The following is a 24,756-nucleotide window of genomic DNA, read 5'->3' on the forward strand; positions in this document are numbered from 1 at the left end:
TTTGTCACACAACGGCTTTAAAGTACAAGTTGTACCGTGAAATAGGGTTTTTAATGCGTTTTTCCTCTAAATGCAAAGCATTCTATTGGCGTTTTTGTAACATTGCTTTATCTATAATTGGCTTTGCAATTAGGGAATAAGGGAATGGTTGATTCGGAACGAAACAGGCTAAAAATGATTCCATCTATTCTCAATATTTTGAATTTTATGTGATTTCGGATGATTGAATATTAAAATAATAACAACAGTTACTTTTGAGATAATTTCACCCAAAAGTAGCTTGCGTAACTGCATTCAGTCAAGGTAATATTACACAATAAAACACAACTGCGGATGTATTGAAATCGCATAAACACGTTCGGAGTATGATTTTTAATAAAAGATTCCCCTTGTAACAAACTAACATGTATCATTAAATGCTTCGTTTTATGTGACAAGAATTAGTGTAAAAAAATTGAGTGCACTGAATACATACAAAGGAGACGTTTACATTTCAGTCATTTATCACTTGCCCTATCGCACTGTACAATTTCTTTCAATTCAACAAAACAAACTTGGTAATGTATTTTTTGTTGTTCAGTCAGTTGCGCTGTGATTGCTTGATGTGTATTCCATTTAGTTCACATGAACGACTTCATTCTCTTGAGATTGCCGTGTCATTTCTTCATTCGTTAGCATTAAACCGAGAATGAAATGTGAAAATGGTCGATGAAATGTTATACAAAAGTGAATTTGAAGGAAATAACAACAAATGTTATTCGAAATATAATTTAACTACTAAAAAAAAGAAAGCCACTTGCAGTCGAAATTAATCAAGTCCAAACAATCAAAAGCAATTTCGCAGTGGTGCGTTCCTTTGAAAATGCTGATCGCTCACGTCAGAATAACGAAACCGCAGAATTATTTTTGGTTGCAGCTGATATTCTTACTACGATTACTATCAGATAGTTGAGGGCAAACGACTGTCTAAATCGATCAATGTCATATTGAAACTGACATTTGCACATAAACATGCGGCTATCACACGCTGAGTAACTCAATTTCAAGCACAAACAAAGAACAAAGAATAAAAAATACATATGATGTAACACTAACGTCATTCGCCAGTGCGAATGGTGCATGATGTAAAAAAGAAAACGCACATTTCTATCAATTGCTGTTAAATTATCGTGCATCGACCGGTACCATTGTGCGTGTCGCTCTGGAATGGGCCATCGTCACGATTCACATTGAGCGTGCAATAATTAATTTGACACATTTCACAAACGAACTGAATCACTTCGATGCGTCTTTCACGGAAAACACGCTTTTGTGTACACCTTTTTGTATACATTCTTGGCTTCTTTTCTAATTTATTCCACTTCTTCCTGCTAACTCCATTTTCTACATCCATTTTAATATATTTTAATTCATATTTCATAGAATTAAAATCGCGCATAAACTCATATTCGATTGGCAAAAATATATTCGTATCGAAAATTCTCCTTTTTTGTGTTCATTTCGAATGAGTTTCAAACATTGAAAATTGTATCGGAAGAGAGAGAGAGAAAGAGAGAGAGAGAGAGACAGACAAAGAGTTCCAACTGTTTTTGATTGCCTGAACGGAGTTCCAATCGATACAAACAGCCTCTAGTCCAGTAGTTTGTCTGTCTGATTGCTTTGTGTACGGTCTGTGTATGTACACATTCGATCGAACGGGAAGAAGCGAGAATTTTCTGTTTTTATGTTATAAATTATAAAAGGGAAGCATAATTTATTTATTGACATGTTTGAAATGGTGGCGAAGGTGGTGCCGCAAATGCGATCGACGGGAATAATGATGACGACGACGACGACGATTGCGAACCGAAAAGCGAAAAATCAAAAATTGACTGTAAATAGTGTGTGCGTATAGTGCTATTGTGGAAGCAATTCACTGTGTGAAGCAAGCAAATGAATAGCAAATGGTTTTTGCCCGTCTATTCATTCCATTGCACATATTTTCCATATTTATAATGGCACAAGTGAATTCATATACATGCTGAAAATATGGGACGCCGATGCATATTAACGTTAAAGTGTTGGGTCGGTTGGTCCGTTGGTTGTTTGGTCGTTCGACCGTTTGCTGTGCCTCCCCGTGGCGGTAATTATATATTGATAATTAAACGAGCCCAGCATGTGTGTGTGTGTGTGTGTTTGAATACATGCGATTATTATTAATGTCTACAATATATATATTGGGTGCGCGCACTAGGCACGGTGCGTTCAATGCCACAATATTGAGTCTTTGCCATTAGTCAGTGAACCAAGCACACCGAATCAAAATCACAGCGTCTAAATTAAGAACCAACTGAGAGACAGACAGACGGAGAGAGAGAGAGTCCTTTGCAAACAAAGGGCTCTTTCAAGTTGTGTGTATTATGGTTGGTTGTTTTTGTTCTTTTCTGCGTTGAAATTCCACTATCAAACGAAAAAGGTTCTACATGATTTATTTACCATTCAATCAACCATCCGAATTTCATTAATTTCCCTTCATGTCAATAATTACAGTAAATATGCATGATTTTCAAGTCATATATGTTGAATGAGTAATCAAATTTTATTGACTTCGTCAATGTTGTTTGGTATGAAACACACAGTCTTTTGAAATTTAAGTTTAAACAGGTTGTCATTTCATTTCACCAGAAATATTTGGCTCGCACATTTTTTCCCCGAGAATTTTTGACTTTAACAAATCGATCGATTGAACGCATGTGAATTTTAATTGAAACACATTCAGAGCACCGCTCAAACTGTCAAGTTGTCAAAGTCCCTGCGTTGACATGAAAGATACTCTTTCTCCCGCTCTGTTTCTAAATTACTCTATTCTCCCCCCCTCTTTCTATCTCATTCAATCACTCATGCTGGAAAATTGTTGCTTCAATGCGAAAAATCAACGGGACAACTCGCCGCAAATAATCAAAAGAGATACAGAAACCCAAAATAAAACAAAACCATATTCGTGTGAATATTCATTTCTCAAAGTCATTTCAAGATGCGTCCCATGAAATATTTTGCGTGTGGTTTTTCTCATTTTTCTATCTTTTAAAACATGCCGAACATCGACAAAGAAAAATGGAAACATTCAAAAAATGTTCGGCGTCGAGCAAATAGAAAAAAAATCTATGTTTTTTTCTGGACGTGTTGACAATGGCCGCATTTTCCTTTGTTTAATAAAAAAATGACGGTATATTTCGTAAGGATGTAGCTGGATGAATGAGAGAGGGAGGCATCAAAGGTGGCATGATGAAAGAGCCTTGTGAGGAAAATTAATGTTGTCACCGAGAAAAAAAAAAAACAGAAACACAAAATAGAGCAAATGGTTTCTTTTTCTCGCTACCAAAACGGGAGAGAGAGAAATATTTGATCGAAGTTTTGTTGTGACAACTCTTTAATGTGCTTTTATTTGTTTGCCTGTTTGAAATTCCGCGGGTCGACCGCTTTGTTGAGTGAGTGAGCGATCGTTTATGCATTCCAAAGTGAACATGTCGTGTGTTGCATCAGATCGGGGCAGAAAAAAATGTGGCTTTAACGTATTTTTGCTGTATGGCTCTCAATCTCCTTGTTTGCATCTGGATCAGTACATTAATCACGGCGATTTACGGCGAGTGTTTTCGATTTGTTTGAAATGTTCTCTTTTCTGTTTGTTGAAAATATCTCTACAGTTGCATATTTTTCGTATTTTATTCGTATTGGAACGGAACTTTACTATGGTGGTAATAGAATTTGAACCTTTTTTTTCTTTTTTTTTTCTTTTTGCAATATCCGTTCTAATAGTATTATTCTAATAAAGTTGAACTTTATTACTATTTAGTATTGTAGTAGACGTACAACTGTAGATGTCTCAAATCTGCTTGTCTTTCAAACAAGCCGTTTCCGAACCTATCCCGGCTCAATCTCACTCGCCCATATACACATACAGCATGAACACAACGAGAAAGCGATTTATTTTGAAATGGAAAATTAGTGTTGACAATTTTCCGTATTCGTAATCATGGTTTGAGTCGCGCATGGTGAAGCGAATGAAAAATGCACATTCATAGATTAGCGCACGCACATACGTACACACATTTTCGTGACACAATTTCTGATTTCGATTTTTCAGTGCAACTGTTGCTACTTAAGCCCTGCTTGATACTCGACGAATGTGAAAACAGATTAATTCTGTCAAATAAAAATGCGGCCAAAAACAAAATAAATCCACACATATCTAGACTAAAACACATTGCCTGTACTACCGTTTTCGGTCGTTGCAATTTCACTGCTTGATTTGTTTCAATTCACAAGCGCTAAAACAGAGAAGAAATCGCTTCCCATTTGCCAAATCACGCAATTTAATTTAAATACGCATACGATGGGTTATACAAAACTCATTGTGCAAAAATATTTGAAATTCGCTCTCTATCTCTGCCTCTCTCGGATGCTCTTGTCATTTTTGTCCATGCTCTCTTTCGATAAATTTCGTGACTTGCATTTTGTGCGGAAATATCTTTGAATCACATGCATATAACAAACATTTCATGCGCTCTCGCCACCATCTCCTAGCGCTGGCCACATTTTTTTTTTGTTTGCTTCGGTCAATGCTACATACAAATGTTCAGTGTGTGTATGTGCGAACCGACATGCCAATGCAAACCGATAAATGCATTCCGTGTTAGCTCGTTCAATCAATGCATAGAGATCATTTTTCATTTTTCTGCATTTTTCCTCGTTTGTTTCGAATTCTGGGCGATGGATTGTGTTATTCTGTTATTTTATTATTTCATATCCCCTGAAAACACTGAATTCCTTTCGATGTTGATATTTTATTTTCGTGGATGCATCATTTATGTGAGTGTTCCGCTGTGGCTGCTGTTATTGTTATTGTTCGACAACATCCACCAAAAGTTCTATGACAATTCGGATTCATTAAATATGCATATCGATCCAACTATTTAAATGAATTCATTCCAGACGTTCGTTTTTTTCTTTTCAATATAGCAACAAACATTCATATGCCATAAATAATCACTCGTGGAGTTTGTAGATGAGAACCATGAAATGCATCGGAAATGGTAATACAGACAAACTGAAGATAAAAAAACTCTAACCGATCCTCTACTATTCACAGCTAATAAGTAATTAACGATAAATTATTGAAATGGATTTTTCTTGTAAAATTCCGCTTCCACGTTTTTTTTTATCTCTCTCTCTCTCTCTCTCTCTCTCTCTCTCTTCCTTCTTCTTCTGTTTGCTGTTTTTTCATCAAGAGAATTTGTTGTGGCACTTCTCAAAGCAAATGGCAGAAGATATCTATGTCAACAGTCAAGAATACCAACAGTCGTACAGCAGATGATCCAGTTTCCGCTCCGAATGAATTACCCGAAACGAAATTATCGCCTCAAATTAAAGTGAATAGCATACAGCTAGCAACGTGTATTTTGATTCTCGCTTTGTCCGCAAAGTCAATGGCAAAACCCAGTCAGTTTTGTCTGCACCATCGAATAAGAAGAAGAGACACGTAGAAAGTGCGATTTAGGAAAACAATAGTCATTTTGTTTGTTGCATCTATAAATTTCGATGTCATCGTGTGAGAAAATGTTGCACGTCAAAAATGGCCATGTGAAGAGTGTAAAGGATTTTGCGACGTTGTTCAGTAAACAGAGTGTAATTGCGCGTATTACTTCGCCAAGAGAGATACAATGCGAAATGTGAGATAGAGGTAGAAAGAGAGAGAGAGTGCGCTGCTGTTGAGCTTCGTGCAGTGCATATTTAATGGAAATTTGCTCATAAATTTCTCAATGTTTCGACCAAAGAGTGCGCGAATATTGTTCCAGTCAATGGCTATATAACTTACCATAGAAATGAACCAGAAAACCCAATTGAAATCCAACAGTTATCGCTGCATATACCGAAGACAATGGGATATTTTTGTGCTGCTTACAAATTTCAGCCATATATCGTACACAACACGGTTCAATATTTTACAATTAATTGTTTTTCTTTTCTCCCTGGTAAACATCGACGAAATTATAAACGCCGCGAAACAAAGAGAATGCGCCAATATTTCTGGCTACAACTTGAGTGATACAAGCACCAAGAGAAATAAAATCGAATAACAAATTGCATTTTGAAGAAAGAAGAAAATCGAAGGGAAAAGAAATCAGAACCCATTTTTCGTGGGGAAAAGGACAAAGAAAAAGTAAAACAAAACGAAAAAGAAGATGAAACCGACTAAAATTCAAATTCAAAGAGAAAATATTTCGATACCTCTTTTGAATTTTAAACTAATGCAAGACTTAGAATAGCTGCAAACTCCTAATTTTGGTAAGAAAAGGAATTCCCAAACGAAAACAAGCTGTTATTGCAGGAGTATCGCTCGAAAAAATCCAGCGTGACGAACCACAATGCACCGAAGCGTCTATATATCGCACACAGGGACACAAAATATTATTTTATTGATAGTAACAACAATGAACGAAATGGGGAAAAATAACCAGCTAAAAATAAACATCAAATCGAAGCTGTTTATTCACAACACGTGCACTATTTGCTTAGGATGCTTCAGTTACTCGATTTGCTCTCGCTTGACAATATATCGAAGCATTCGATATATATTTTGCCTGTTCTTTTTTCAATTTTTTTCCCTATGTGTGTGTGTGAGTGTGCATTTTTTGCATGTGTTTTTCTCTCTTTATCCATATGGTTGTTGACGCTGCACGATGAACTCGGTGGCAAGCAGAGAGAGAGAGAGAGAGAGAGAGCGAGAGAGAGAGAAAGAGTAAAAATTCACAAGCAAAGCCTCAAAAATATCTGTGCATATAAGACATTAATATACGATTACATAAATTTATATCGTTCTCTTGGAGTGTTTCTTTCGCTCCCTCGCTTTCTCTATATTTTCTCTTTCATTTTCCGTCTTTTCTTTCCTTTTTCGTATCCTTGTGCATGGATGATGTGAGTGGCATAGTTTGAGGATGTGTTTTAGTCGAAAATCGCCGAGAATCGTCGAAGCGGAGAATTCTCTCTCTTCTCTTCGGTTCTATGTTTTCGCATTGGCAAAACCTGAAGCAAGTGGAATGAAAGTGCAATAAAACCATCTTTCGATGAAAAAAAAAAAAAAAAACTAAATAGAGGAACCCCTTTCGAATACGTGTTTCGCATTAAATTTCTAATTTAATTTCTCAAGCGCGCTGAATTTTTTCTTCCATTCTTTCTGGTTCTCTCTTTTTCGCATATACATCGATGAATGTATTCGTACTCTGCTGTACTCTGCATGAGTGTGCCGCTTTAATGAAAACTCTAAACCGATTTGTATTTTTGCAGCACTCACTCACAGTTTCCCTCCATTTAGACGAAAAATTGAACGCGACCAAAACGCCGCACCAAAATAATCGAATATGAAAAACTGTGTGTGTGAGTGTATGTTTTGTTTTTGTTTTTGTTTGCTCATCAAAACGACTTACATTGCTTTTTCTCTTTTCATTTACTTACCCATTTTTGTTGGTGGCGGCTTGTTTATTCGAAACACACAAAACCAGTCGCCAATTCCGAATTTTCTTATCGATATATTTCGTTGCTGTTTCGCTGCTGAACCATTTTTTTTTATTGTAGCGTAATTTTTGAAGCTATACACACATCACGTCATGTTCGAGACAACCGACACAAGACGTGTGATGGCACACAATCACCACTGCCAAAAATTTATTGTAAACAAACTGAACGGAATTTTTGGCCAGGCCCAATCGAACATATGTGTACGAAGCCATCAAAACAGCTCTTGCAGCCCTTACGATATTGATTACGCCATCACGCTCACAGAGCAACAGAGAAGAAAAAAAATAACACCCGGAACGCTTTGCACAGCGAAACACTGGAACGAACAGAGGAATCCAAAGCTAAACATCATTTTAAAGAAAGAGCCAAATCGACGGAAATACAAACAGACCATTTACCATTGAAAATTAATTTCAAACGGAGTGTGTCGAATATTTCGCCTGGCGTTCCATGAACAAAAAAAAAACATAGCAAACCCTCACTCTCACTGTTTACTCGCTGCAACTCGTACATTGCACCAAGCACACATGGAGAACGAGAGAAAAAATAGATCGGGTTCGATTCGAACAAGGAATATCAAGCGAAATGCCAAACAGAAGAAGAATTCAGTACATACAGTAAATGGTTTGCTACAGCAAACCCAATATATACCAAAAATACAAATGCTTAAAAGCAATTGCTTGTTTGCGCTGTAAAATGGACAGAAATTGGGTCGGCAATCATGAAAAATTCCTTTATACCATCACATCCACAAAGCATTCGCCTGACATTCACCATTGCAGTTACGACAAGTGTTGTTGTTTGGTTCAGCATGGGTTTTCAAACAGAATCCCGAACAATATACAAGCTGTTTGAATTTTGATCGCGTAATGATTTGAAATAACTTGAAAACTTTTTGCTCACCAATCAGTTTCAAATCTGAACGGAATTTGCTAGTTGTTGACAATGTTCCATTCAATTTTTATCATCAAAGTCAAAATCTTCAATCCTAACGAAATTCCTTTTCTAAAAAAATCCATTAAAACAACTTGATGTTGCAAAGAAATGAAAAAAAAAATCGGAATAGTTACGCTTTGAATATATTGAAATCGTCAAAAACGAAAAAAATGGAATTACCCAATGAAACGAGCATGAGATGAGAACGTTAAAGCACGAAAATGGCCAACTGTGTGTTCAACTTCAAGACCACGGTGTATTATTATTCTGTGTGTGTGTGTGTTGCACATGCATAGCATTCGGAGAGGAAGAGCGAGAGTTTTGAATCTCATTCTGTCAGAGACCATTTTGCGCGCGCGCATACATTTATTTGTTGAAATAAATCATTTTGAAAATCCCAGCATGGATTATTGTCCAAACGTCCACCTTGTAGGTATGTGAATGAGCGGGCGCACGGGTGAATCGGCGTGCTTGTGTGTGTCGCGGCAGTCGAGCGTGTGTCCGTGTTTGCATTTTCATAAATTGTTTAGTCTGGTCCAGCATTGCTAATTTCCATATTATATGTCGACCATTCCACACCAAATCGACCAAGAATTGGATCAATCATCTTCAAATTTGCATAAAGTCTTGTTTTCGGTGGAAAATGAGAAAAGTGAGATTTTGGTTTCCTCATTTTACATACCCAAAACAAGACTCTATGCAAATTTTCAGCCAACTTAGAGGTAGCCGATCCAACTCTTGGTAGATTTGGTGTGGAATGGTCGATGTGGTCGTCGTTCGTCTGGATTTATAATTTTATCTCTCTGTGTTAGACTACCGACGCGTTTTAATTTATTGCTTCCCATCTAGGATAAAGTTGGAACTGCTACAGAACAACGACATTTATGAAGAAAATGATTTTAACAAAAGAGTAAATACGTTCAGTTTTATGTCCGATATTTCTTCCCCTTCAATTGCGGAGCTCCTTTCAAAGCCGTAAATCATCATTTGATTTGTATTGAAACATGAATCTTCAGATCTAGTATCATTTTTAGTATGGATAAATTTTAGACTTTTTTTTCGTATTCCTGAAATTAAAATCTTCCGTTTTCTATGAACATCTACCTAAATTCAATTATCTGCAGACGGGGTGATTAAAACCACATCTTTTTCAATGAAATATTCAGCATCAAAAGAGAGTAGTAGCGAACCAAATGAGAGTATATTGATCTGACTAGTTGTGAACTGAAAAAAACTGGTTGATTCTGAATTATTTTTCACCCAACTGAAGTAAGCCACAACTGCATTTTTTTTTCGTGAATTCAACGGTTCATATTTTTCTATAATGAATTTCTTTGACTGCAAAATAACCCTAAAGCCAGGATCGGTTGGGTGTACATGTACACTGTACTTGTCTGTCTGTTCCATATAAAGTGCCATAAAATGGTTGTACATTGAATGCGCCGATGAAATTGACGAATGAAAAAAAAAAACCAACAAAAACAATATCAACAACGACGGCAACGGCGGCAGTAGCAATGAGAACGTTGAATGTGAAACACGCACATGATGACCATTGAATATGGCAAGTAAATGACAACATGTGAACGTGTCCTCCGAATGATTTCAGCGATTATGTGAGCCCATGCAAACAGATTGTGTAGATTCCATTGATGACGGTAGTATTATCGATTCGAATGTGCATGCTGCTAGTTTGCCCACAGCAGCAGGTGGTCAACGGGTTGATGTTGTTCGTATTTTTTGTTTGTTCTGTTTGCGTTACTATGCTGCATTCGGTAAAATCATTTCTGTCTGTGGATTTCAATTCAATGTCACACAATCGAAGTGTAGTCAATTGTAAAAACTGCAGTTGTACAAAATAGGAGGCCGTGTGCGTTGTTGCTTGTTGTCCGTGTGATCTTTGCAACAAAACAATTATTTTGCCGAAGCGTTTGTATTTTAATTTTCATTTGTATTTACTTCGAATGTTTAACCAGACTTTTGTTTATTTATTCCTGTTTTTTTCTCTCTCTCTTTCTCTCGCTCGCTCGCTCTGTCTCTCGTTTATTGCCGGGATTTAGTGTGTTTCTAACATGCTATCCCATGAATGCTTCGCTGCAGGATTTCATTGTTTTTCGTTTTTGCTGAATTATTTTTATCGAACGGATACAAATATGTAAACAGACCACCGTACCACAGACACAGTTGCAATTGTTTGAGGGACGACCGATTTTTTTTCGCTTTCACTTCATACCCATCAAATGATTCGATCATTTTGAATACATCGCCGCATAGTTTTTGTTGTTCCATCGAAACATGTTCATTTCGCTGTTAACTTCATTTCTTTCTGTACCACAATCTCTCAATCGCCAAACGTAGATAATTGCAAATGACAGATTATATCGACAGAGTACTGAATAAAACTGCGCAGCCAATGTAAGCCCCCAGACAACAAATTCAAGAAAAGCCTCCCCCGTAAATTTGAACATGGTGAGAGAGACAGAGAGAGAGAGAGAGAGAAGTCAATATCGGAACCACTCGTTCGTTGTGTATGTGTTTGCATACCACAAAAACAACAATTTTTATTCAATGAAAAATGCAAAGCAAACACAAATAAAATGCGCTCTCCCATTGTGTATTGAAAATAACCAGTGTAACAAAAATAACTGCAACAACAGCAGCGGCAAAAATCAAGCAATAATTTTGTATACACACATCAAATTGTATTATCGATTTTAATTTGGTTGGATTTTGTTGTTGATGTCTCTATCACGATGCCGCGTTTTTTTTCACTCTCATTTCCAATTCAGTTAAAATTTCCGTTTTTTTTTTTTCTAGTTCCAAAATGCAAAAATATACTTCGAGTTTTTTTCGTGCCGACAAATCTATTATATAACGAAACATAAGAATGCCATCGGCTAAATGTCGAAATATTTAATGATTGAGATTGGAAAATCCAACATTTTTTCTGGGGTGACAAAATTTCAATAATATTGATTTTTTTTGGGAGTGTTGCTTTCAAATGCCTCCCCCACCAATTCCAATGGTTTCGCAATTTATATAAACTATTATTGTGATCAATTTTGCAAGCTCTCACCCTATTGACAGTCATAATTTTTTCGTATAAATAACGAGAGAACCGGCCAAATGGATGGCAAAACATTCAATAGATGAATAGAGAAAAAATGGTGAAATATTTTCCATTTCAATTTAAAAGCACCTGCAAATCGATAAATACATAAAGTTGTTGAAGCACTCGTAATTTTCGAGTAAGTGAACGGCAGCAGCAGAGCAGCAAAAATATACATTTATTTAAATTTTTCCCTGAGCAAATTGGAGAGGCGAGCACCCTCTCTTTTTTTTGAAAAAAAAAAAAAATGTATAATCATGTTATGGAAATTTCAATACATATTTTTTAACGGCTGTTAATCGATTCATAATTTCATTCAAAATCCATAGTTGCTATTATCGTCCAGGCTGCTGTGTACATCGTTGCATTTTTTTCTCTCACGAAATGAACGCTTGACTTTTGTATATAATTACTCAACTAGATTCAATGCAAACACTAAATTTGATTAAACTTCCGTTTTTTTTGTTTTACATTTTTCTCGGCTATTTCACGGCAATACAATTGATTCCCGGTGCATTATTTTCAGAACTGTTCTTTGGTAGTATTGTTTATTTTCGTGACTTTTTTCCTTTCTCTCAAACATACGTTTTTGGATGGCCCAGCATCTCAACATTTCGTATGCAGTGGATATATCCCAGCATATCGACGACGCAAGTCACTGTATAAGTGGCGTGCGTTGATGTGCACAGCTACATCGACTACACACAAACACTGCGCTCTCTGTTTGTGTGTAATCGATGTAGCTGTACACATCAACGTATACCGCATATACAGTGACTTGCGTCGTCGATGTATCCGCTGCATACGAAATGCTGAGATGCTGAGCCATACAAAAACGCATGTTTGCTTTCTCTCTTTCTTTTCTTTTTTGTGCTTGTATCTTTTGACTCTTGTCTTCGTCTTATTTCGATCATTTTTTTTGGCAGCAAAATTGTTGGACGTGTTCGAGCATTGAGAATTTTATGCACTTCTTTTTAGCGAAACTTTCGGAGAAATGACTGTTGAGGAGAAGTGCAAGGGAAGAGATTTTTTGGTTCTACGTTGAGTCAAGGATTTCAAAATCAAGACTCCTATCTTAGCATTTTCAGGGTTTTACACTGGATAAAATCAACGATGTGTGTGTACGCCCAAAACTCTCAGATGGGAGAGAAATCTGAGAATAAAAGATAGGTATCTTAAACACTTTTTTGAAAATCAATTTCTCCTCCATCATTTCTGGAAATCATGGCAGGTTGGGGAAGAGCCACCTTTCCAAGAGCAAGTACTGAGCAAACTGCAAACATATCATTGGGTTGTATATTGGAATTAGTAATTCCCTACGTTCAATAATCCGACGATAACAAGAGCGGATAGCGTATGCGCGCGTCTATTGTATGCATCCAAACTAAAATCCCTTGTATTTTGGCGAGGAAAGTACTTAAAGCGCACATGCACACAAATCCACACACCCCCAAAAAGCATCAATATACATTTACAACAAAGCTGAACATTTCATATTCTCTTTTTGTGTCTGCCGGGGCGAACGTTTTTTTCTACCAATTCGCTTACCCGTTTGTTGTTCATCATTGACTTGAGACACTCAATGTAATTCCATATGGAAGTTTGAGCAACTCAATAAGCTCTCGAAATTGCAAAGAAAAAAAATTGAATGAACGAAAGAGCGCGTAGCAAACTTTGAAACTCTGGAGTGATTGCATGCAGATCCGACTGAGCACTATAGTGTCTATCGTCTACAGCAATTTGACTTTCATATCAAAATCGAAGCTTATTCCGTTCTCTCCATTCTTTCGTTTTTATTCTTGTGTTTATTTTCGTGTTCCATTTGAAAATGCGTTGTTTGTGCGTTAACGTCTCGGAATCAAAGGTACACAACAATCACTGAAAAAAGAACATAATCTCTTCACCAGAATACTGCGTTTATTTAACATTTTCTATCTATTTCGCTCAATCACATTTCACAGCCGTACGGCATGAACATTTTTACAATCACAAACTCTTAAGCGCAATATGACGATTCTCAAAAACATTTTGTGTCAAAATCAATTGTATGCATTTACACACAAAATTTACCAAAATCGTCTTAGAACACCACAGTCGCTCAAAATATAGATGGCGTTGACTGTTAAAGTGTCCAAAAACTCTTACATTGAGTTGTATTGAATGCTTTGAGCCATCGAGATTTGCATGAAGCGATCGTGAGTTTTGTTACGGTGTTTTTATTCAGTCTCGTGGCCATTAATTGAAATGATCGATTTTTCTTCAGTAAATTGAAACTAATTGAAATGTTTTTCATGGTTGTATTATATTTAAATGAAATGAAAACAGTCACACCACACGCTCTATATTGACAATGTATTTTTTTTTAAACCTTCATTTTGATACGCCACTAACATAATTTACACTCAAGTATCTACTTTGTGTATAAAAATGCCATTTAAGGTGCTGCCATCTTGCGTATCACTCACGGAAACTTAGTACTCACAGATTGGACTAAACGACGAGCATGTGGAGTGACTGAATGAAAATACTTCAAAATTCTGTGTTGAAAAAATGTTAACAGCAGGCAAAATTAATCTGCAGAAACACACCCACCCACATCGAATTTAAGCCCAAAATCAAAACATTTCCGTGAATTCATTTTGGGTCCCTTTATGAAAAATCTCAATTTCAGTTAAATTGAACTTAAAAAATATTTCATTAAATTAGAGTTCCATTGATCGTATCAAATGTTCGTTCTACAAATTCCCTTTTTCATGCAAAAGAGTTCAATTTGAAAAATGGAAAGTTTCCACACAAAAAAATCCGATCAGAGACTTTTATCATTCCATTGACGGTTTTGAAATTCTGGAATCGTCCCATTGAAATGTTCGAATAAATATGCATGGCTGGAAGACATGTCGATATTGATTGAATGCAAAGCGAACCGATCAAAACCAGATGTTTTGTTTCACCAAAACCAACCCAGTTTCGTTTTTAGTCAATTTTCGTTTTTTCTTCTTGGTTTATCTCATTGTCATATGTCGTTTATTTTTGCTTTCACTTGTTTCATTTTTTCGCTCATCTCGTTATGCTTTGGGTTTTCCATACTTCATATTTTCTCAATTCATGATATGTACTTTGGGTTCAATAGTTCGACAAGAGAGAGAGAGAGAGAGAGAGAGAGAGAGAGAGAGAGAGAGCGAGAGAGAAATATATAGAGAGAGAATCGACAATTATTCTTCTTCAATATGGGTAGTTGGTTCGTGTCGCAAAAATGTCGCCCAATTTTTCTTCTTCAACTGTTAAAACTCCCATGTGCTGGCTCACATTTCTTTTATTTGCTTTTTGGGCTATTGATATATTTTTCTTTTACTTTTTCTCTCTCTCTCTCGCCCTGGCTGAAATATTCTGCTATAGCGAAAGTGCTGGCATTTTCAATGGTTCAGGTTTGCTCGAGACCTCTTTGGGTTGTGTGACGAGGCGAAAGAAGCAATAACAAAAAAAAAATAGAAGAAAAGCAACTTGATGTACATAAATAATAAATGGTACATGGGAGATGTGAGTGTGTATTTCATGACAACGCTAACGAAAGATAAATATGTAGACTGAGAGAATTCAGCATGTGATGCATGTGTTTGTGTGAACAGTGAACACGCCAAGAATACTGACCATTCGACGGTTTCTCGTATGCACAGCAGAAGAAAAAAAAAACAACATCGCACCACATATACATACAAATCCATATATTTTAGTTAATAAAGATTGGCAGTGAAGAATAGGCGAATCAAATAGATGAAAGACTTACTTACTGGTCATCCGCACTCTCTCTCTCTCTCTCTATTGCTCTTTTCAAGACCAATCCCATCTCCTCTCACACATGCACTTCACTTGTCTCTCTCTGGAGCGAGCGACAGAGTGAACGGATGCCCATGCGCGCATCTCATCTCACATCAGGGGCAATCTGCATTTGAGAACAGTGGTTTTCGTCGGTTTTCATTAACGATCGTAGTCAACATGATGGCTGTATGTAATGATTCTTTTGCGTTTTGCTGTCAAGAAAATAAATTATGTGGATCTCGAATCGGAATGTACTGTGCATTTTCAGTGTTGAATCTGTCTCCTATTTTTGTTTCGCAACAAAAAAATTGAATACATCGCCAAAAAAGACGGGCAAAAAGAGTCTAAGTGATGACAATGGCAATCAAGCCATGGTTCGAGGGCGGATGATTTTTTTTTTTTTCGAAAAGTGTTTTGTTGCTGTTGTTGTTGTTGAAAGTCAGTCGGGAATCGATAGGCTTAATGTGCGCAACAGGCATTAGATGCTATCGAATGATAGGAAAAAACGATATCAATCGTTGATCCATTTTTAAAAAATCGGCTGCCTTTTTATTTATTGGCTGATTTTCGTCGAGAGTCTTCTTAGAAGTTGCTTGAATTTGAATATTTGATGTGACAATTGTTTTGTTTTGCTTTTGGTTTCCAAGCGATTCATCATTCATTCATCGTGGCTCGAAAGTGCTCTTCGGTGCGACACTCCTTGTGTGTGTACCAGTTTTTTTTTTTGTTCGAGTCTCATTTTGATAGTATAGGGATGAATACAAACCATATCAGGAGAAGTTTCAATCATTGCCTCGATGCGTTGCCGTTGCTTTGAAGACAAGAAAATACGAGTTCACTCAATTTTAATGTGATGCCCTTAGTTTTTTTTTTCTTCTCCCAGTCAAATGGCTTATTTCGATGTTTATTTGCCACAACATGCACGCAAACACTGTCACATATCATCCCTTGCATTCTTTTCGGTAATTTTTTTTTCTCTTCTTCTATCGCCTCTTCAAATGTAAACAAACCCGAAATCGTATAACTTAACTGATGGTTATATGCATGCTTATCGCTGTTCCAGATGCTGTTTTCAATCCGTCCATCACTGCGTCTATTTCCACAGAGACATGCACAGAAGAAAAATACGTTGTTTTTTGTGTCTCTTTAAAATTCTTTTATCGCTCTGTGTATCCATCCGATGATATGAGTTCGTTGGCAAAATGTGTTTTTGTTTCCATTGCATTGCATGCGAAATCAGATCCATTTAATATGTATTAGCATTTCGAAAAAGTAAAATACCTTCCGATTTGCTTATCTATTTGGTGAGCATTGAATTCAATATTCGGTCGAATATGTAAAAGGGCGCGCAGGGTGTGCAAAATGCGTGCTTATTTCTCCATTCCACCCCGCGTTTTTCACTCTGCCACGATGTGCCTTCAAGATGTCAAACCTTTTTTGTTCCGGTTAAGCAACGTCGTTCGTGCGTCTTGCATTCTTTGGCATCCGTTCACTTGCCCTCACTCTGTCACTCATTTTCTTACTCATTCGTTCACTTTCGTTCGTTTGCTCCCCTATTTGCTTGCTGTTTTGTTTATTTTATTTATTTTTATTTGTATTTTATTTTATTTTACGGGTGTTGATGCTATTGCTTGTTTGTCATTTCTCTCTTTGTTCACACTTGATGCTGATCCGTTGGAGACCCTTCTCTGTTTTGTGGCATGGTTCGTGTCTATTTTTCGAGTTTCACTTCAATCCCGTTGTATTCTGATTCACCAAATATTCCATATATCGTTCTCTCTCTCTCTCTCTCTCTGTGTGTGTGTCTCGTTATTCCTATCCTACTTGGCCTTCCTTTTTTCCTCAATTCTGCACTTTTTGACGCGCTCTTGACTTGCTCTCTTGCTATCTATGTCTGGCAACCCAGCCATCGCCTCACTATTACTTCATCCTATTCCACATTCAATGTCATCACATGTTAAATAGAAAAGTAAACAGACGCACACAATTCTCTTGCTCCCTTTGTCTGTGAATACTGAAATGAAAGACGTGAAGGACACATTGGCATTGCACAAAGAATATAAAAACATTTCATATCAATGCATTCGTTTGTTACGCTCTCTCTCTCTCTCACTCACTCAATCTTTCCGTAGTGAGCAGGTTTCGGTTGTTGGCCATCGCCAACGTTTTGTATTGAATAAACAATATTTGCAATTCAATCGGCGAAAACGAAATATTTTTGCATCATATGATGTTATTGCCATTTGTCATTCGAGGGTGATTGTGCCACATACGGCAGCTATTCGATCTCTTTTTCTCTTACTCTCTGTCTCAACCGCTCTTTCTTTCCTTCGTTCATTCCACTTCTGTTTCTCGATATGCTTGGTGACGATGACGGATCGCTCATACCAGACCCGAAAAGCCAAAGAAAAGCCAAATGTTTATCATGAAAAATGGAAAACTCATCGACACTAACAATACACACAACATATCAAAATCAAAGCATGTTCCGTCAATGAAAAAACCCATACACAACTTTCGCTTTTTATTTATTTGCAACACAATATGAATGCGACAGTAGCATACACATGATTTAATTCTGAAGCAAGAAAAAACTTACTTTTCTTACTGACCAAAGCGATACTATCACAAAATTATTCATTATTTTTCATCTTTTTCCGAACCGCATTTGAACTTTCGAATTTATTATATTGAAATGGACCATTGCAAAAAAACCGTTCGATCACATGCAATCATTTAATTTGAATGGATTGTCACGTCGGAATCTATATCTTCTTCATAAAATTGATGTATAATAGAGGCGACTGTATAGTGTATATATTTCAAATGCAGTATAAAGAACGAATTTTGGATAATTCAATTTTTTTCGAAGAAAATTAATAATCTTATTTAATTAAAATGATGAGAGAGGAAAACCGACAGTTGAAATAAACAGGATTGATTAGAAAATGTACATTTGAATAATTATATGAAATATTCCGAATATGTTTAGAACTAATTTCATGTTTTATTTTATATTTTCAGATCAAAAATTCCAAACTACTGATATAAGGTAAGCATATTTTAGCTCAAATGGCAAACGAATTTTGTTTATAGGAAAGCTGTAGATTTAGGCGTTTCTAATTTGAAATTACCCGTCCATCATATAGAAACGAAACAAAAAGCAAATGGCGCGCGTAATGTATTGTGTACAAGTTTAAGCACAGCATGGCCATTTCAAACATGTGAGTTCATGATTTATACATCTGAAAACTTCGGTAAAAAAATATTTTTTTGTTCTTACCTAAAGTCAATGAAAAAAAAAACATTCGACGGCGCTAAATAAATCCCTCTTTTTGCTCAAGAGATGAAATATGAGAGACTGTAGTCTTTAGAAAGTTGTGGGCTGAAAGAAAGTTTCAGAGCTAAAATCGACATTTGAATCACTTAAAGAGCCAAAACTCAAGAGCATCGTAAAAGCCAAATATCGACAATGTCTGAATCGATTGAACATTTGAAAAGATTTTTTGGTAAAATTGATATCGATCTGTTAACGCAATGATTAACTCAGTCAAGAGTAAACACGTGGTAAAAACGGCTCGTCATAAAATGGTACTTGTGTGAAGACACCCAGCGAATATTGATAATTAGATGAGAGAGAAAAAGCGACCAACATACAGCGAAATGAAATTTTCCAGACGCCAGTCTCTCTTCGATAAGTATTTGCTTCATTTCTCTTGTTACAGACACGAAATGTTACCCAAATGCCGGCGCATTTGAATTTCTTTCGTTTTTTTCCACGATTTTTTTTTTATCAATTCCCCGTCAGAAATTGATATATTTGGCCCTATGAATCAGTGGGTGAATGGTTCAAGAGTGGCAAATGCGGCGGATAACCGTAAAAAGTCATTGAAATCAATGATTGACATTTCGATAAGTGTCTGATAATTTCCAAAGCCACACATGAAAAAAGACTTTGAAATTCGTCGGCGAAGCAGAGAGACCGAGACGACGCACGAAATCTTCGACTCGGTTTAAGACTGATTTGAATACAGTTGAATTTGTTATTTGAATCACACAGAGACCTTTGATCTCGAGCAACAGATCCAACGAACGAACCAGAATCATATGATGAGATTGAATAAAATAAAACCCTTTTTAAACATCGTCTCGCGTATGGATTTCGTCTTCACGTATCAGCTGAATTTATTGAAGAATTTGAATTATGAATAAGAAATAGGAATAAGATCATCGAAACGAATGCCTATGCAGGAAGGTGAACGGGGACTTAGTGGATATAGACGTTTTTGGTTTCATTGCAAAACACGTGCTCAATTACTCGTACAAGCATACACAAAAACAAAACAACACACAATGATTGTTGAAGTCAATCGAGATACTGAAATATTGATAATAATCCATGCGCTGTGCGTATGTGTATTAGATGACGTTTCAATACAGGAATTTATCTCTGTGCACTGAAACGTTTAAGCAGGTCACGAATATTATCGCATCTACTCTCGCACATAAATTACTATACAGGGACGACGGTTGTTTGAACTAAGACTTCGTTTGAATTTTCAGTACTTACTTGTTCTTTGTTCGCTTGCTCGAACAACGAGCTGCTAACGACATTCGACGATATAAAGTCCATGCTGAGCGCGACTACGATAGCTATCTATTGATGAGTTCATCCATTCAATGTGTAAATAGTCTATTTTTGGATGTATCTCTTCCTATTCGTTCGCAATTTCTATTGTTGGAACAATTTCAGTTTCGGGTTTTTGCACGCATCCATAGTTTTCTTTCACATATCGACAAGCAAATAACACGAATTATATTTGGCAACTCATTTTACCACCAATTCTATATGCCACTCAGCTTTTTCTCCTTCTTCGATTCTTTTTTTTTAAACGAAGCCAGAGTACTGCGGTTGCTATTGTTTATTATTGTTCGACAAATCGTTTTTCCTATATCATTTTCATATGCGCAGTTGTTCGGCTTTCGTTGGGAAAATTGGAATTTGGCTTTGCCATTGAATGATTTACTGGCTCATCATTTTTCCGAAACATCATCATCATCAGCATCAGCTGCAGAAAAAAGATACCATACGAAAATCCATCTTCAAAAGGTGCAAAAAACCGAACGCATATCTCAAAATATATATTTGAAGAGCAAACGAACGGGCAAGGAAGCGAGGGAGAGAGAGAATGATACAGAGAAACGCCTGTCAATTTACACACATGGTATCGGGTGCGTGTGAATGGCTTATGAATCACGCACACACAAAATTCTATTGAAAATTCATAGCATTCGCTTCGACTGGCCGGATTCGGTTTTCCATTTTCACACATTTACAAGTGATTCCCTCAAATGTGTATTAACATTACAATATTTTCCATGGTATTCTCAGGCTTCTGACACATATTTTATTCTCTGTACGCTTACCACGCTTACCCGAGCTTTCCTGCTCCTGAGGAAATGGATTGAAGAAAACAAAAAAGCAAGAGAAAGGCGAACAAGTGAAAGAGGGAAGGACGAACAAGGGAATGAGACATAGAGTGTGAGATGAATAGAAAGAGCAAGAGGAAGAAAGTACAATTGCGGCTAAAATATAGGTAAAGCATGCCAAAGAAAAAACACGCTTTCGACCAAAATAAATTAGATTGAGCCGTCGATTGCCGATATCATGATCGATTGTTGCCGCTTTTGTTGCCATGTACACCATTTCCATTCGAATCAATTCGTGCGTATGTACGCCTCAAGCTTACAAGAATGGAAATTTTTGGCGTATGGCGCACGGTTGACCAGATGTGTGCATGTCTTTTCTCTATTTTTCATTGGTTTCTCCATTGAGCAAAGAATCGAGTAAATCATTGCTATGGATCGAGAACAAAACGCTCCAACAATACACATTCATTAAATTTCATAAAGAAAATTTCTCAAAAAGTCCAAGTCGTTTTTTTTTTTCTTCTGACGACAAAAATGCAATTTAAACACAGTAATTTCATACAAGCAAGTTGAAAAAGTTTCCAATTATAACAAAATTGAAACTCCCATTAAACTATATCGCATTGAATGAATCAGCAAAATTGTGTAATTTTGCAGCATTTTACTCCATAGCACAAAGCGTGTATCCAACAAATGACTTGCTGTCTTTTTGCATCACACACTTCAATTCTCACGTTTAACGAAAAGATGAAAAAGGAACACCACACACACACGCTCACGCAATCTAACGAAACTTATTAAAATCGCACGACGAAGAAAAAACACACTGCACACGACACAGATTGTCATGGGAGTTCATGAAAATCAATATTAAATAAATTGTACGAAAAGTTTTTCGTGTTGCAAAAATTGTATGTGTGAGACAACACATGGTCGGTGTATTGGTCGGATGGTAGAGCTACGGCAACTTTATATTTTCTAACCACACATATGCGATTGAATTTACCCATCAAAATCGGTTCGGTTTATTTCCGGATCGATTCGCACACCGAACGAAAAGAACAGAAGGAAAAAAAACAGAGTCAAAATTCATTCACATCAGCCGCTGTCTCAAACGTTTTCGTTCGCACGATTCATTGTACGATTTCTCTAAAATTCATTCATTCACCAGAAGAGGAACGAAGAAACATACATTTGATTAAGACTATGAATATTGAGAGGCAATGCTGCGGTCACAGAACTGGCACACACTCCAAAAAAAAAAACCGAAGAAAAAAAAATAAACAACAAACGTTTTATCACTTACTTGCCATTTAAATCTATTTACGTTTCATTTTGTTTGTCGCTTTTTCCGTTTTTTTTTTATTTCTTTCCAATGGTATCGGTCGTTTTCGGTCGAGGCTCAATTTGATTTTTCTTCTCTTATTTTTACAAGTGTGCGGAAGGTTCCACGAAAATCCGTTTTCGGTTCCGATTAAATTATCTATTTAAATAGAGAATTTACAGCAGTTGTCCCAGCATTTCACTTGTTTTGGGTTTTCTTTATTTAGTTTCGTTTTTTTTTTCTCTCTCCCGACTCCATTTAAAAAGAAATACGGCCCAAGGAAGAAGAAAGATGAGTTTTTTTCTTCATTCGTTCACAAAGTACATTTTCAATCGCATGTGAATAGACAAAACCCGGTTGAATAGCATTTCACGCACCATTCAATTGACTCGATTCTGATATGAATGCTTCAATTTGCTGACAGCTGTTTACCGTTAAATGCCTCTTGAAAACAACCAATGTATTTTCTGTTTTTTTTTTCGATTTTAAGATGTTAATTAGGAACGTATGTGAATTCTTTTTCACACCACAAACATTAGAGGTAAAAGAATGCGAGAAGAAAATACACATGGAGAGAGAGAGAGAGAGAGAGAGAGAGAGAGAGAGAGATATATAGAGAGAGAGATATATAGAGAGAGAGAGGGAGAGAGAGAAAGAGAGATAAGAAAAAAACAGAAAAAAATTCCATTTTACTCAAAGTCACTCACTCATTCAATCAAATCTCACACTAGCGTACGGGTCAACTGAGTCACACGACTCAATTAAACGCATTTTAGCGGCATTTTTCTAAATTCAACTCAAATTGGTTTCTTTGAAATTCAAAATGAATTCAAACAATACGATTCACATTTGTTCGAACAACTTGAACATTTTTGAAATGTTCAAACGATTTTATCTCGTAGATTAGCCAATTTCTTTCAGGTGGACGTTTCAAATCCTTTTTGGTAAATGAATGAAATCATTCTTTTGTACACCATAAACGTTCCTTTTAGATACTGGTTCCATCAAAATTATTGAATGCTTTCATCATCTCCACTCTTAATCAAACTTGAATTGCAATCAGTTTCAGTGAATGCAATCAAATCAGAGTATCGATATGGACAAGTGTTAAGAGCATTTGATGAAATAATGTATTTGTTTAAAATCTTTATGTGAATAATTCACGGTGGTGGTAAATCAGTGGCAATATAAAAGTGGTGGTTATCGACAAAAGCAGAAAAAAACTGTGCAAAAAAGCCATTAAATTCAGTTTTTTTTTCTTGCAGTATACGATTTGTGTGTATTCGCATTTAAAATGGGTTAATGCACACTGAACATACTTTTGGCTGGATATATGTTTGTAATGAGTTCTGTGTCCTGGATTGTATTTTTTTTTTTCGTTGCTGTTCAGCTGGGATGATGTGAGTGATTTGGCTTGAGCAGATGCCAGCCATTGCCACATATTTGGCGGTTCAGTTTCACTTAATTAAACATAAATAACGAATTTCAATTCATTGACTAAACCAGAAACAAGCAGTAAAAATAGTTGTGATGTGTTATGCCAAGCAGTGCACTGAGCACGGAGACTGCATGTGTGTGTGTGTGTATGTGTGCGGTTTTTTAATCGATTTTGTTTGATTTTAATCAACGTTGAAGCCTAAATAGATATGAGCAATCGAGTGTAATGGCCATTCATCGATGTTATCCAGTTTTAAATTGATAAAACATCGTAATTAATGCGGTCCAATTAATTATCAATTGATGCCCATGAATTTGAATTAATGCCCGATGTTCAGTCGCCAAATGTTAGGCTTGATATACTAAGCTCTCTCGATGCACTTTTCCAATTAATGTCATTCGTGGCAGATTATTTGAAAAAGACCAACCTGAGTGCAAACCGGCGAGCACAAAAAAGAAAGGAAACGCAACACGACAGAGTGGGAGAGTATGCTAGGCCAAAGAGAAAAAAGTGCGTTAATTATTTCCTCTCTTATTGAATATTCGGATTTGTTTTGCGTGTTTCATTCTGGGCCTGCAATGATTGGCTTACGTTGGTGTGCCTTTCATTATAATGGCCATTTATTTCAGCACTGCATTTCAATTATGTGTATTCAACAGTCTTTTTTTCTTGTGTCTCTTAATTCGGTGGAAAACTCTCTTTGCCCACCAACAGCCGCTGTCTCTTGTTGGTCACACGTATTTTAGTTTTAAAAATCCATTTTTGACACACAGGCAACAATAATAAAATTTAGCCGAACGAATCAAGAATGCAAGCGTGTGTCGGAGCTGAAAAACAAACATAGGACAGCAAGAGTGAGTGAGGGAGATAGGGATGAAATCACAGAGAGAGAGAGAGAGAGGGACGGCAAAAGTCCAGGAACAAAAACAATATTTGATATTAAATTCGTTAACACCATCAGCTTTCAGTTATGCATAAATATTTATACTTGTATGAAAAATGCACACGCGACATGGGAAAAGGTATCGAACGAGAGTGACGCACTCGTGGTTACGCTCATGCTCGTCATATCTGCTGCACGCAGACACTCGGCCCATCCGGCCTGTCCATTTGTTTGAGCGCAAACGCTCGCATGGACAATTTGCATTT

At 36.6% G+C, this 24,756-nt stretch overlaps 1 protein-coding gene across 5 annotated transcripts in view; it reads left to right on the forward strand.

Moving 5' to 3' along the window:
• Positions 1-24,756, forward strand: part of LOC129576133 (protein slit) — a 300,168-nt gene that overhangs the window by 123,381 nt on the left and 152,031 nt on the right. For all 5 annotated transcript variants that reach the window (XM_055460719.1, XM_055460723.1, XM_055460724.1 and 2 more), the window contains one exon: positions 18,440-18,467. The gene's annotated coding sequence lies outside the window, so the exon portion shown is untranslated. The remainder of the gene's footprint in view (positions 1-18,439; positions 18,468-24,756) is intronic.

This window comes from Sitodiplosis mosellana, unplaced genomic scaffold (assembly GCF_009176505.1).
Source record: "Sitodiplosis mosellana isolate CC-2019 unplaced genomic scaffold, AAFC_SMos_1.0 Smas_scaffold_6181, whole genome shotgun sequence".
NCBI classification, from domain to species: Eukaryota; Metazoa; Arthropoda; class Insecta; order Diptera; family Cecidomyiidae; genus Sitodiplosis; species Sitodiplosis mosellana.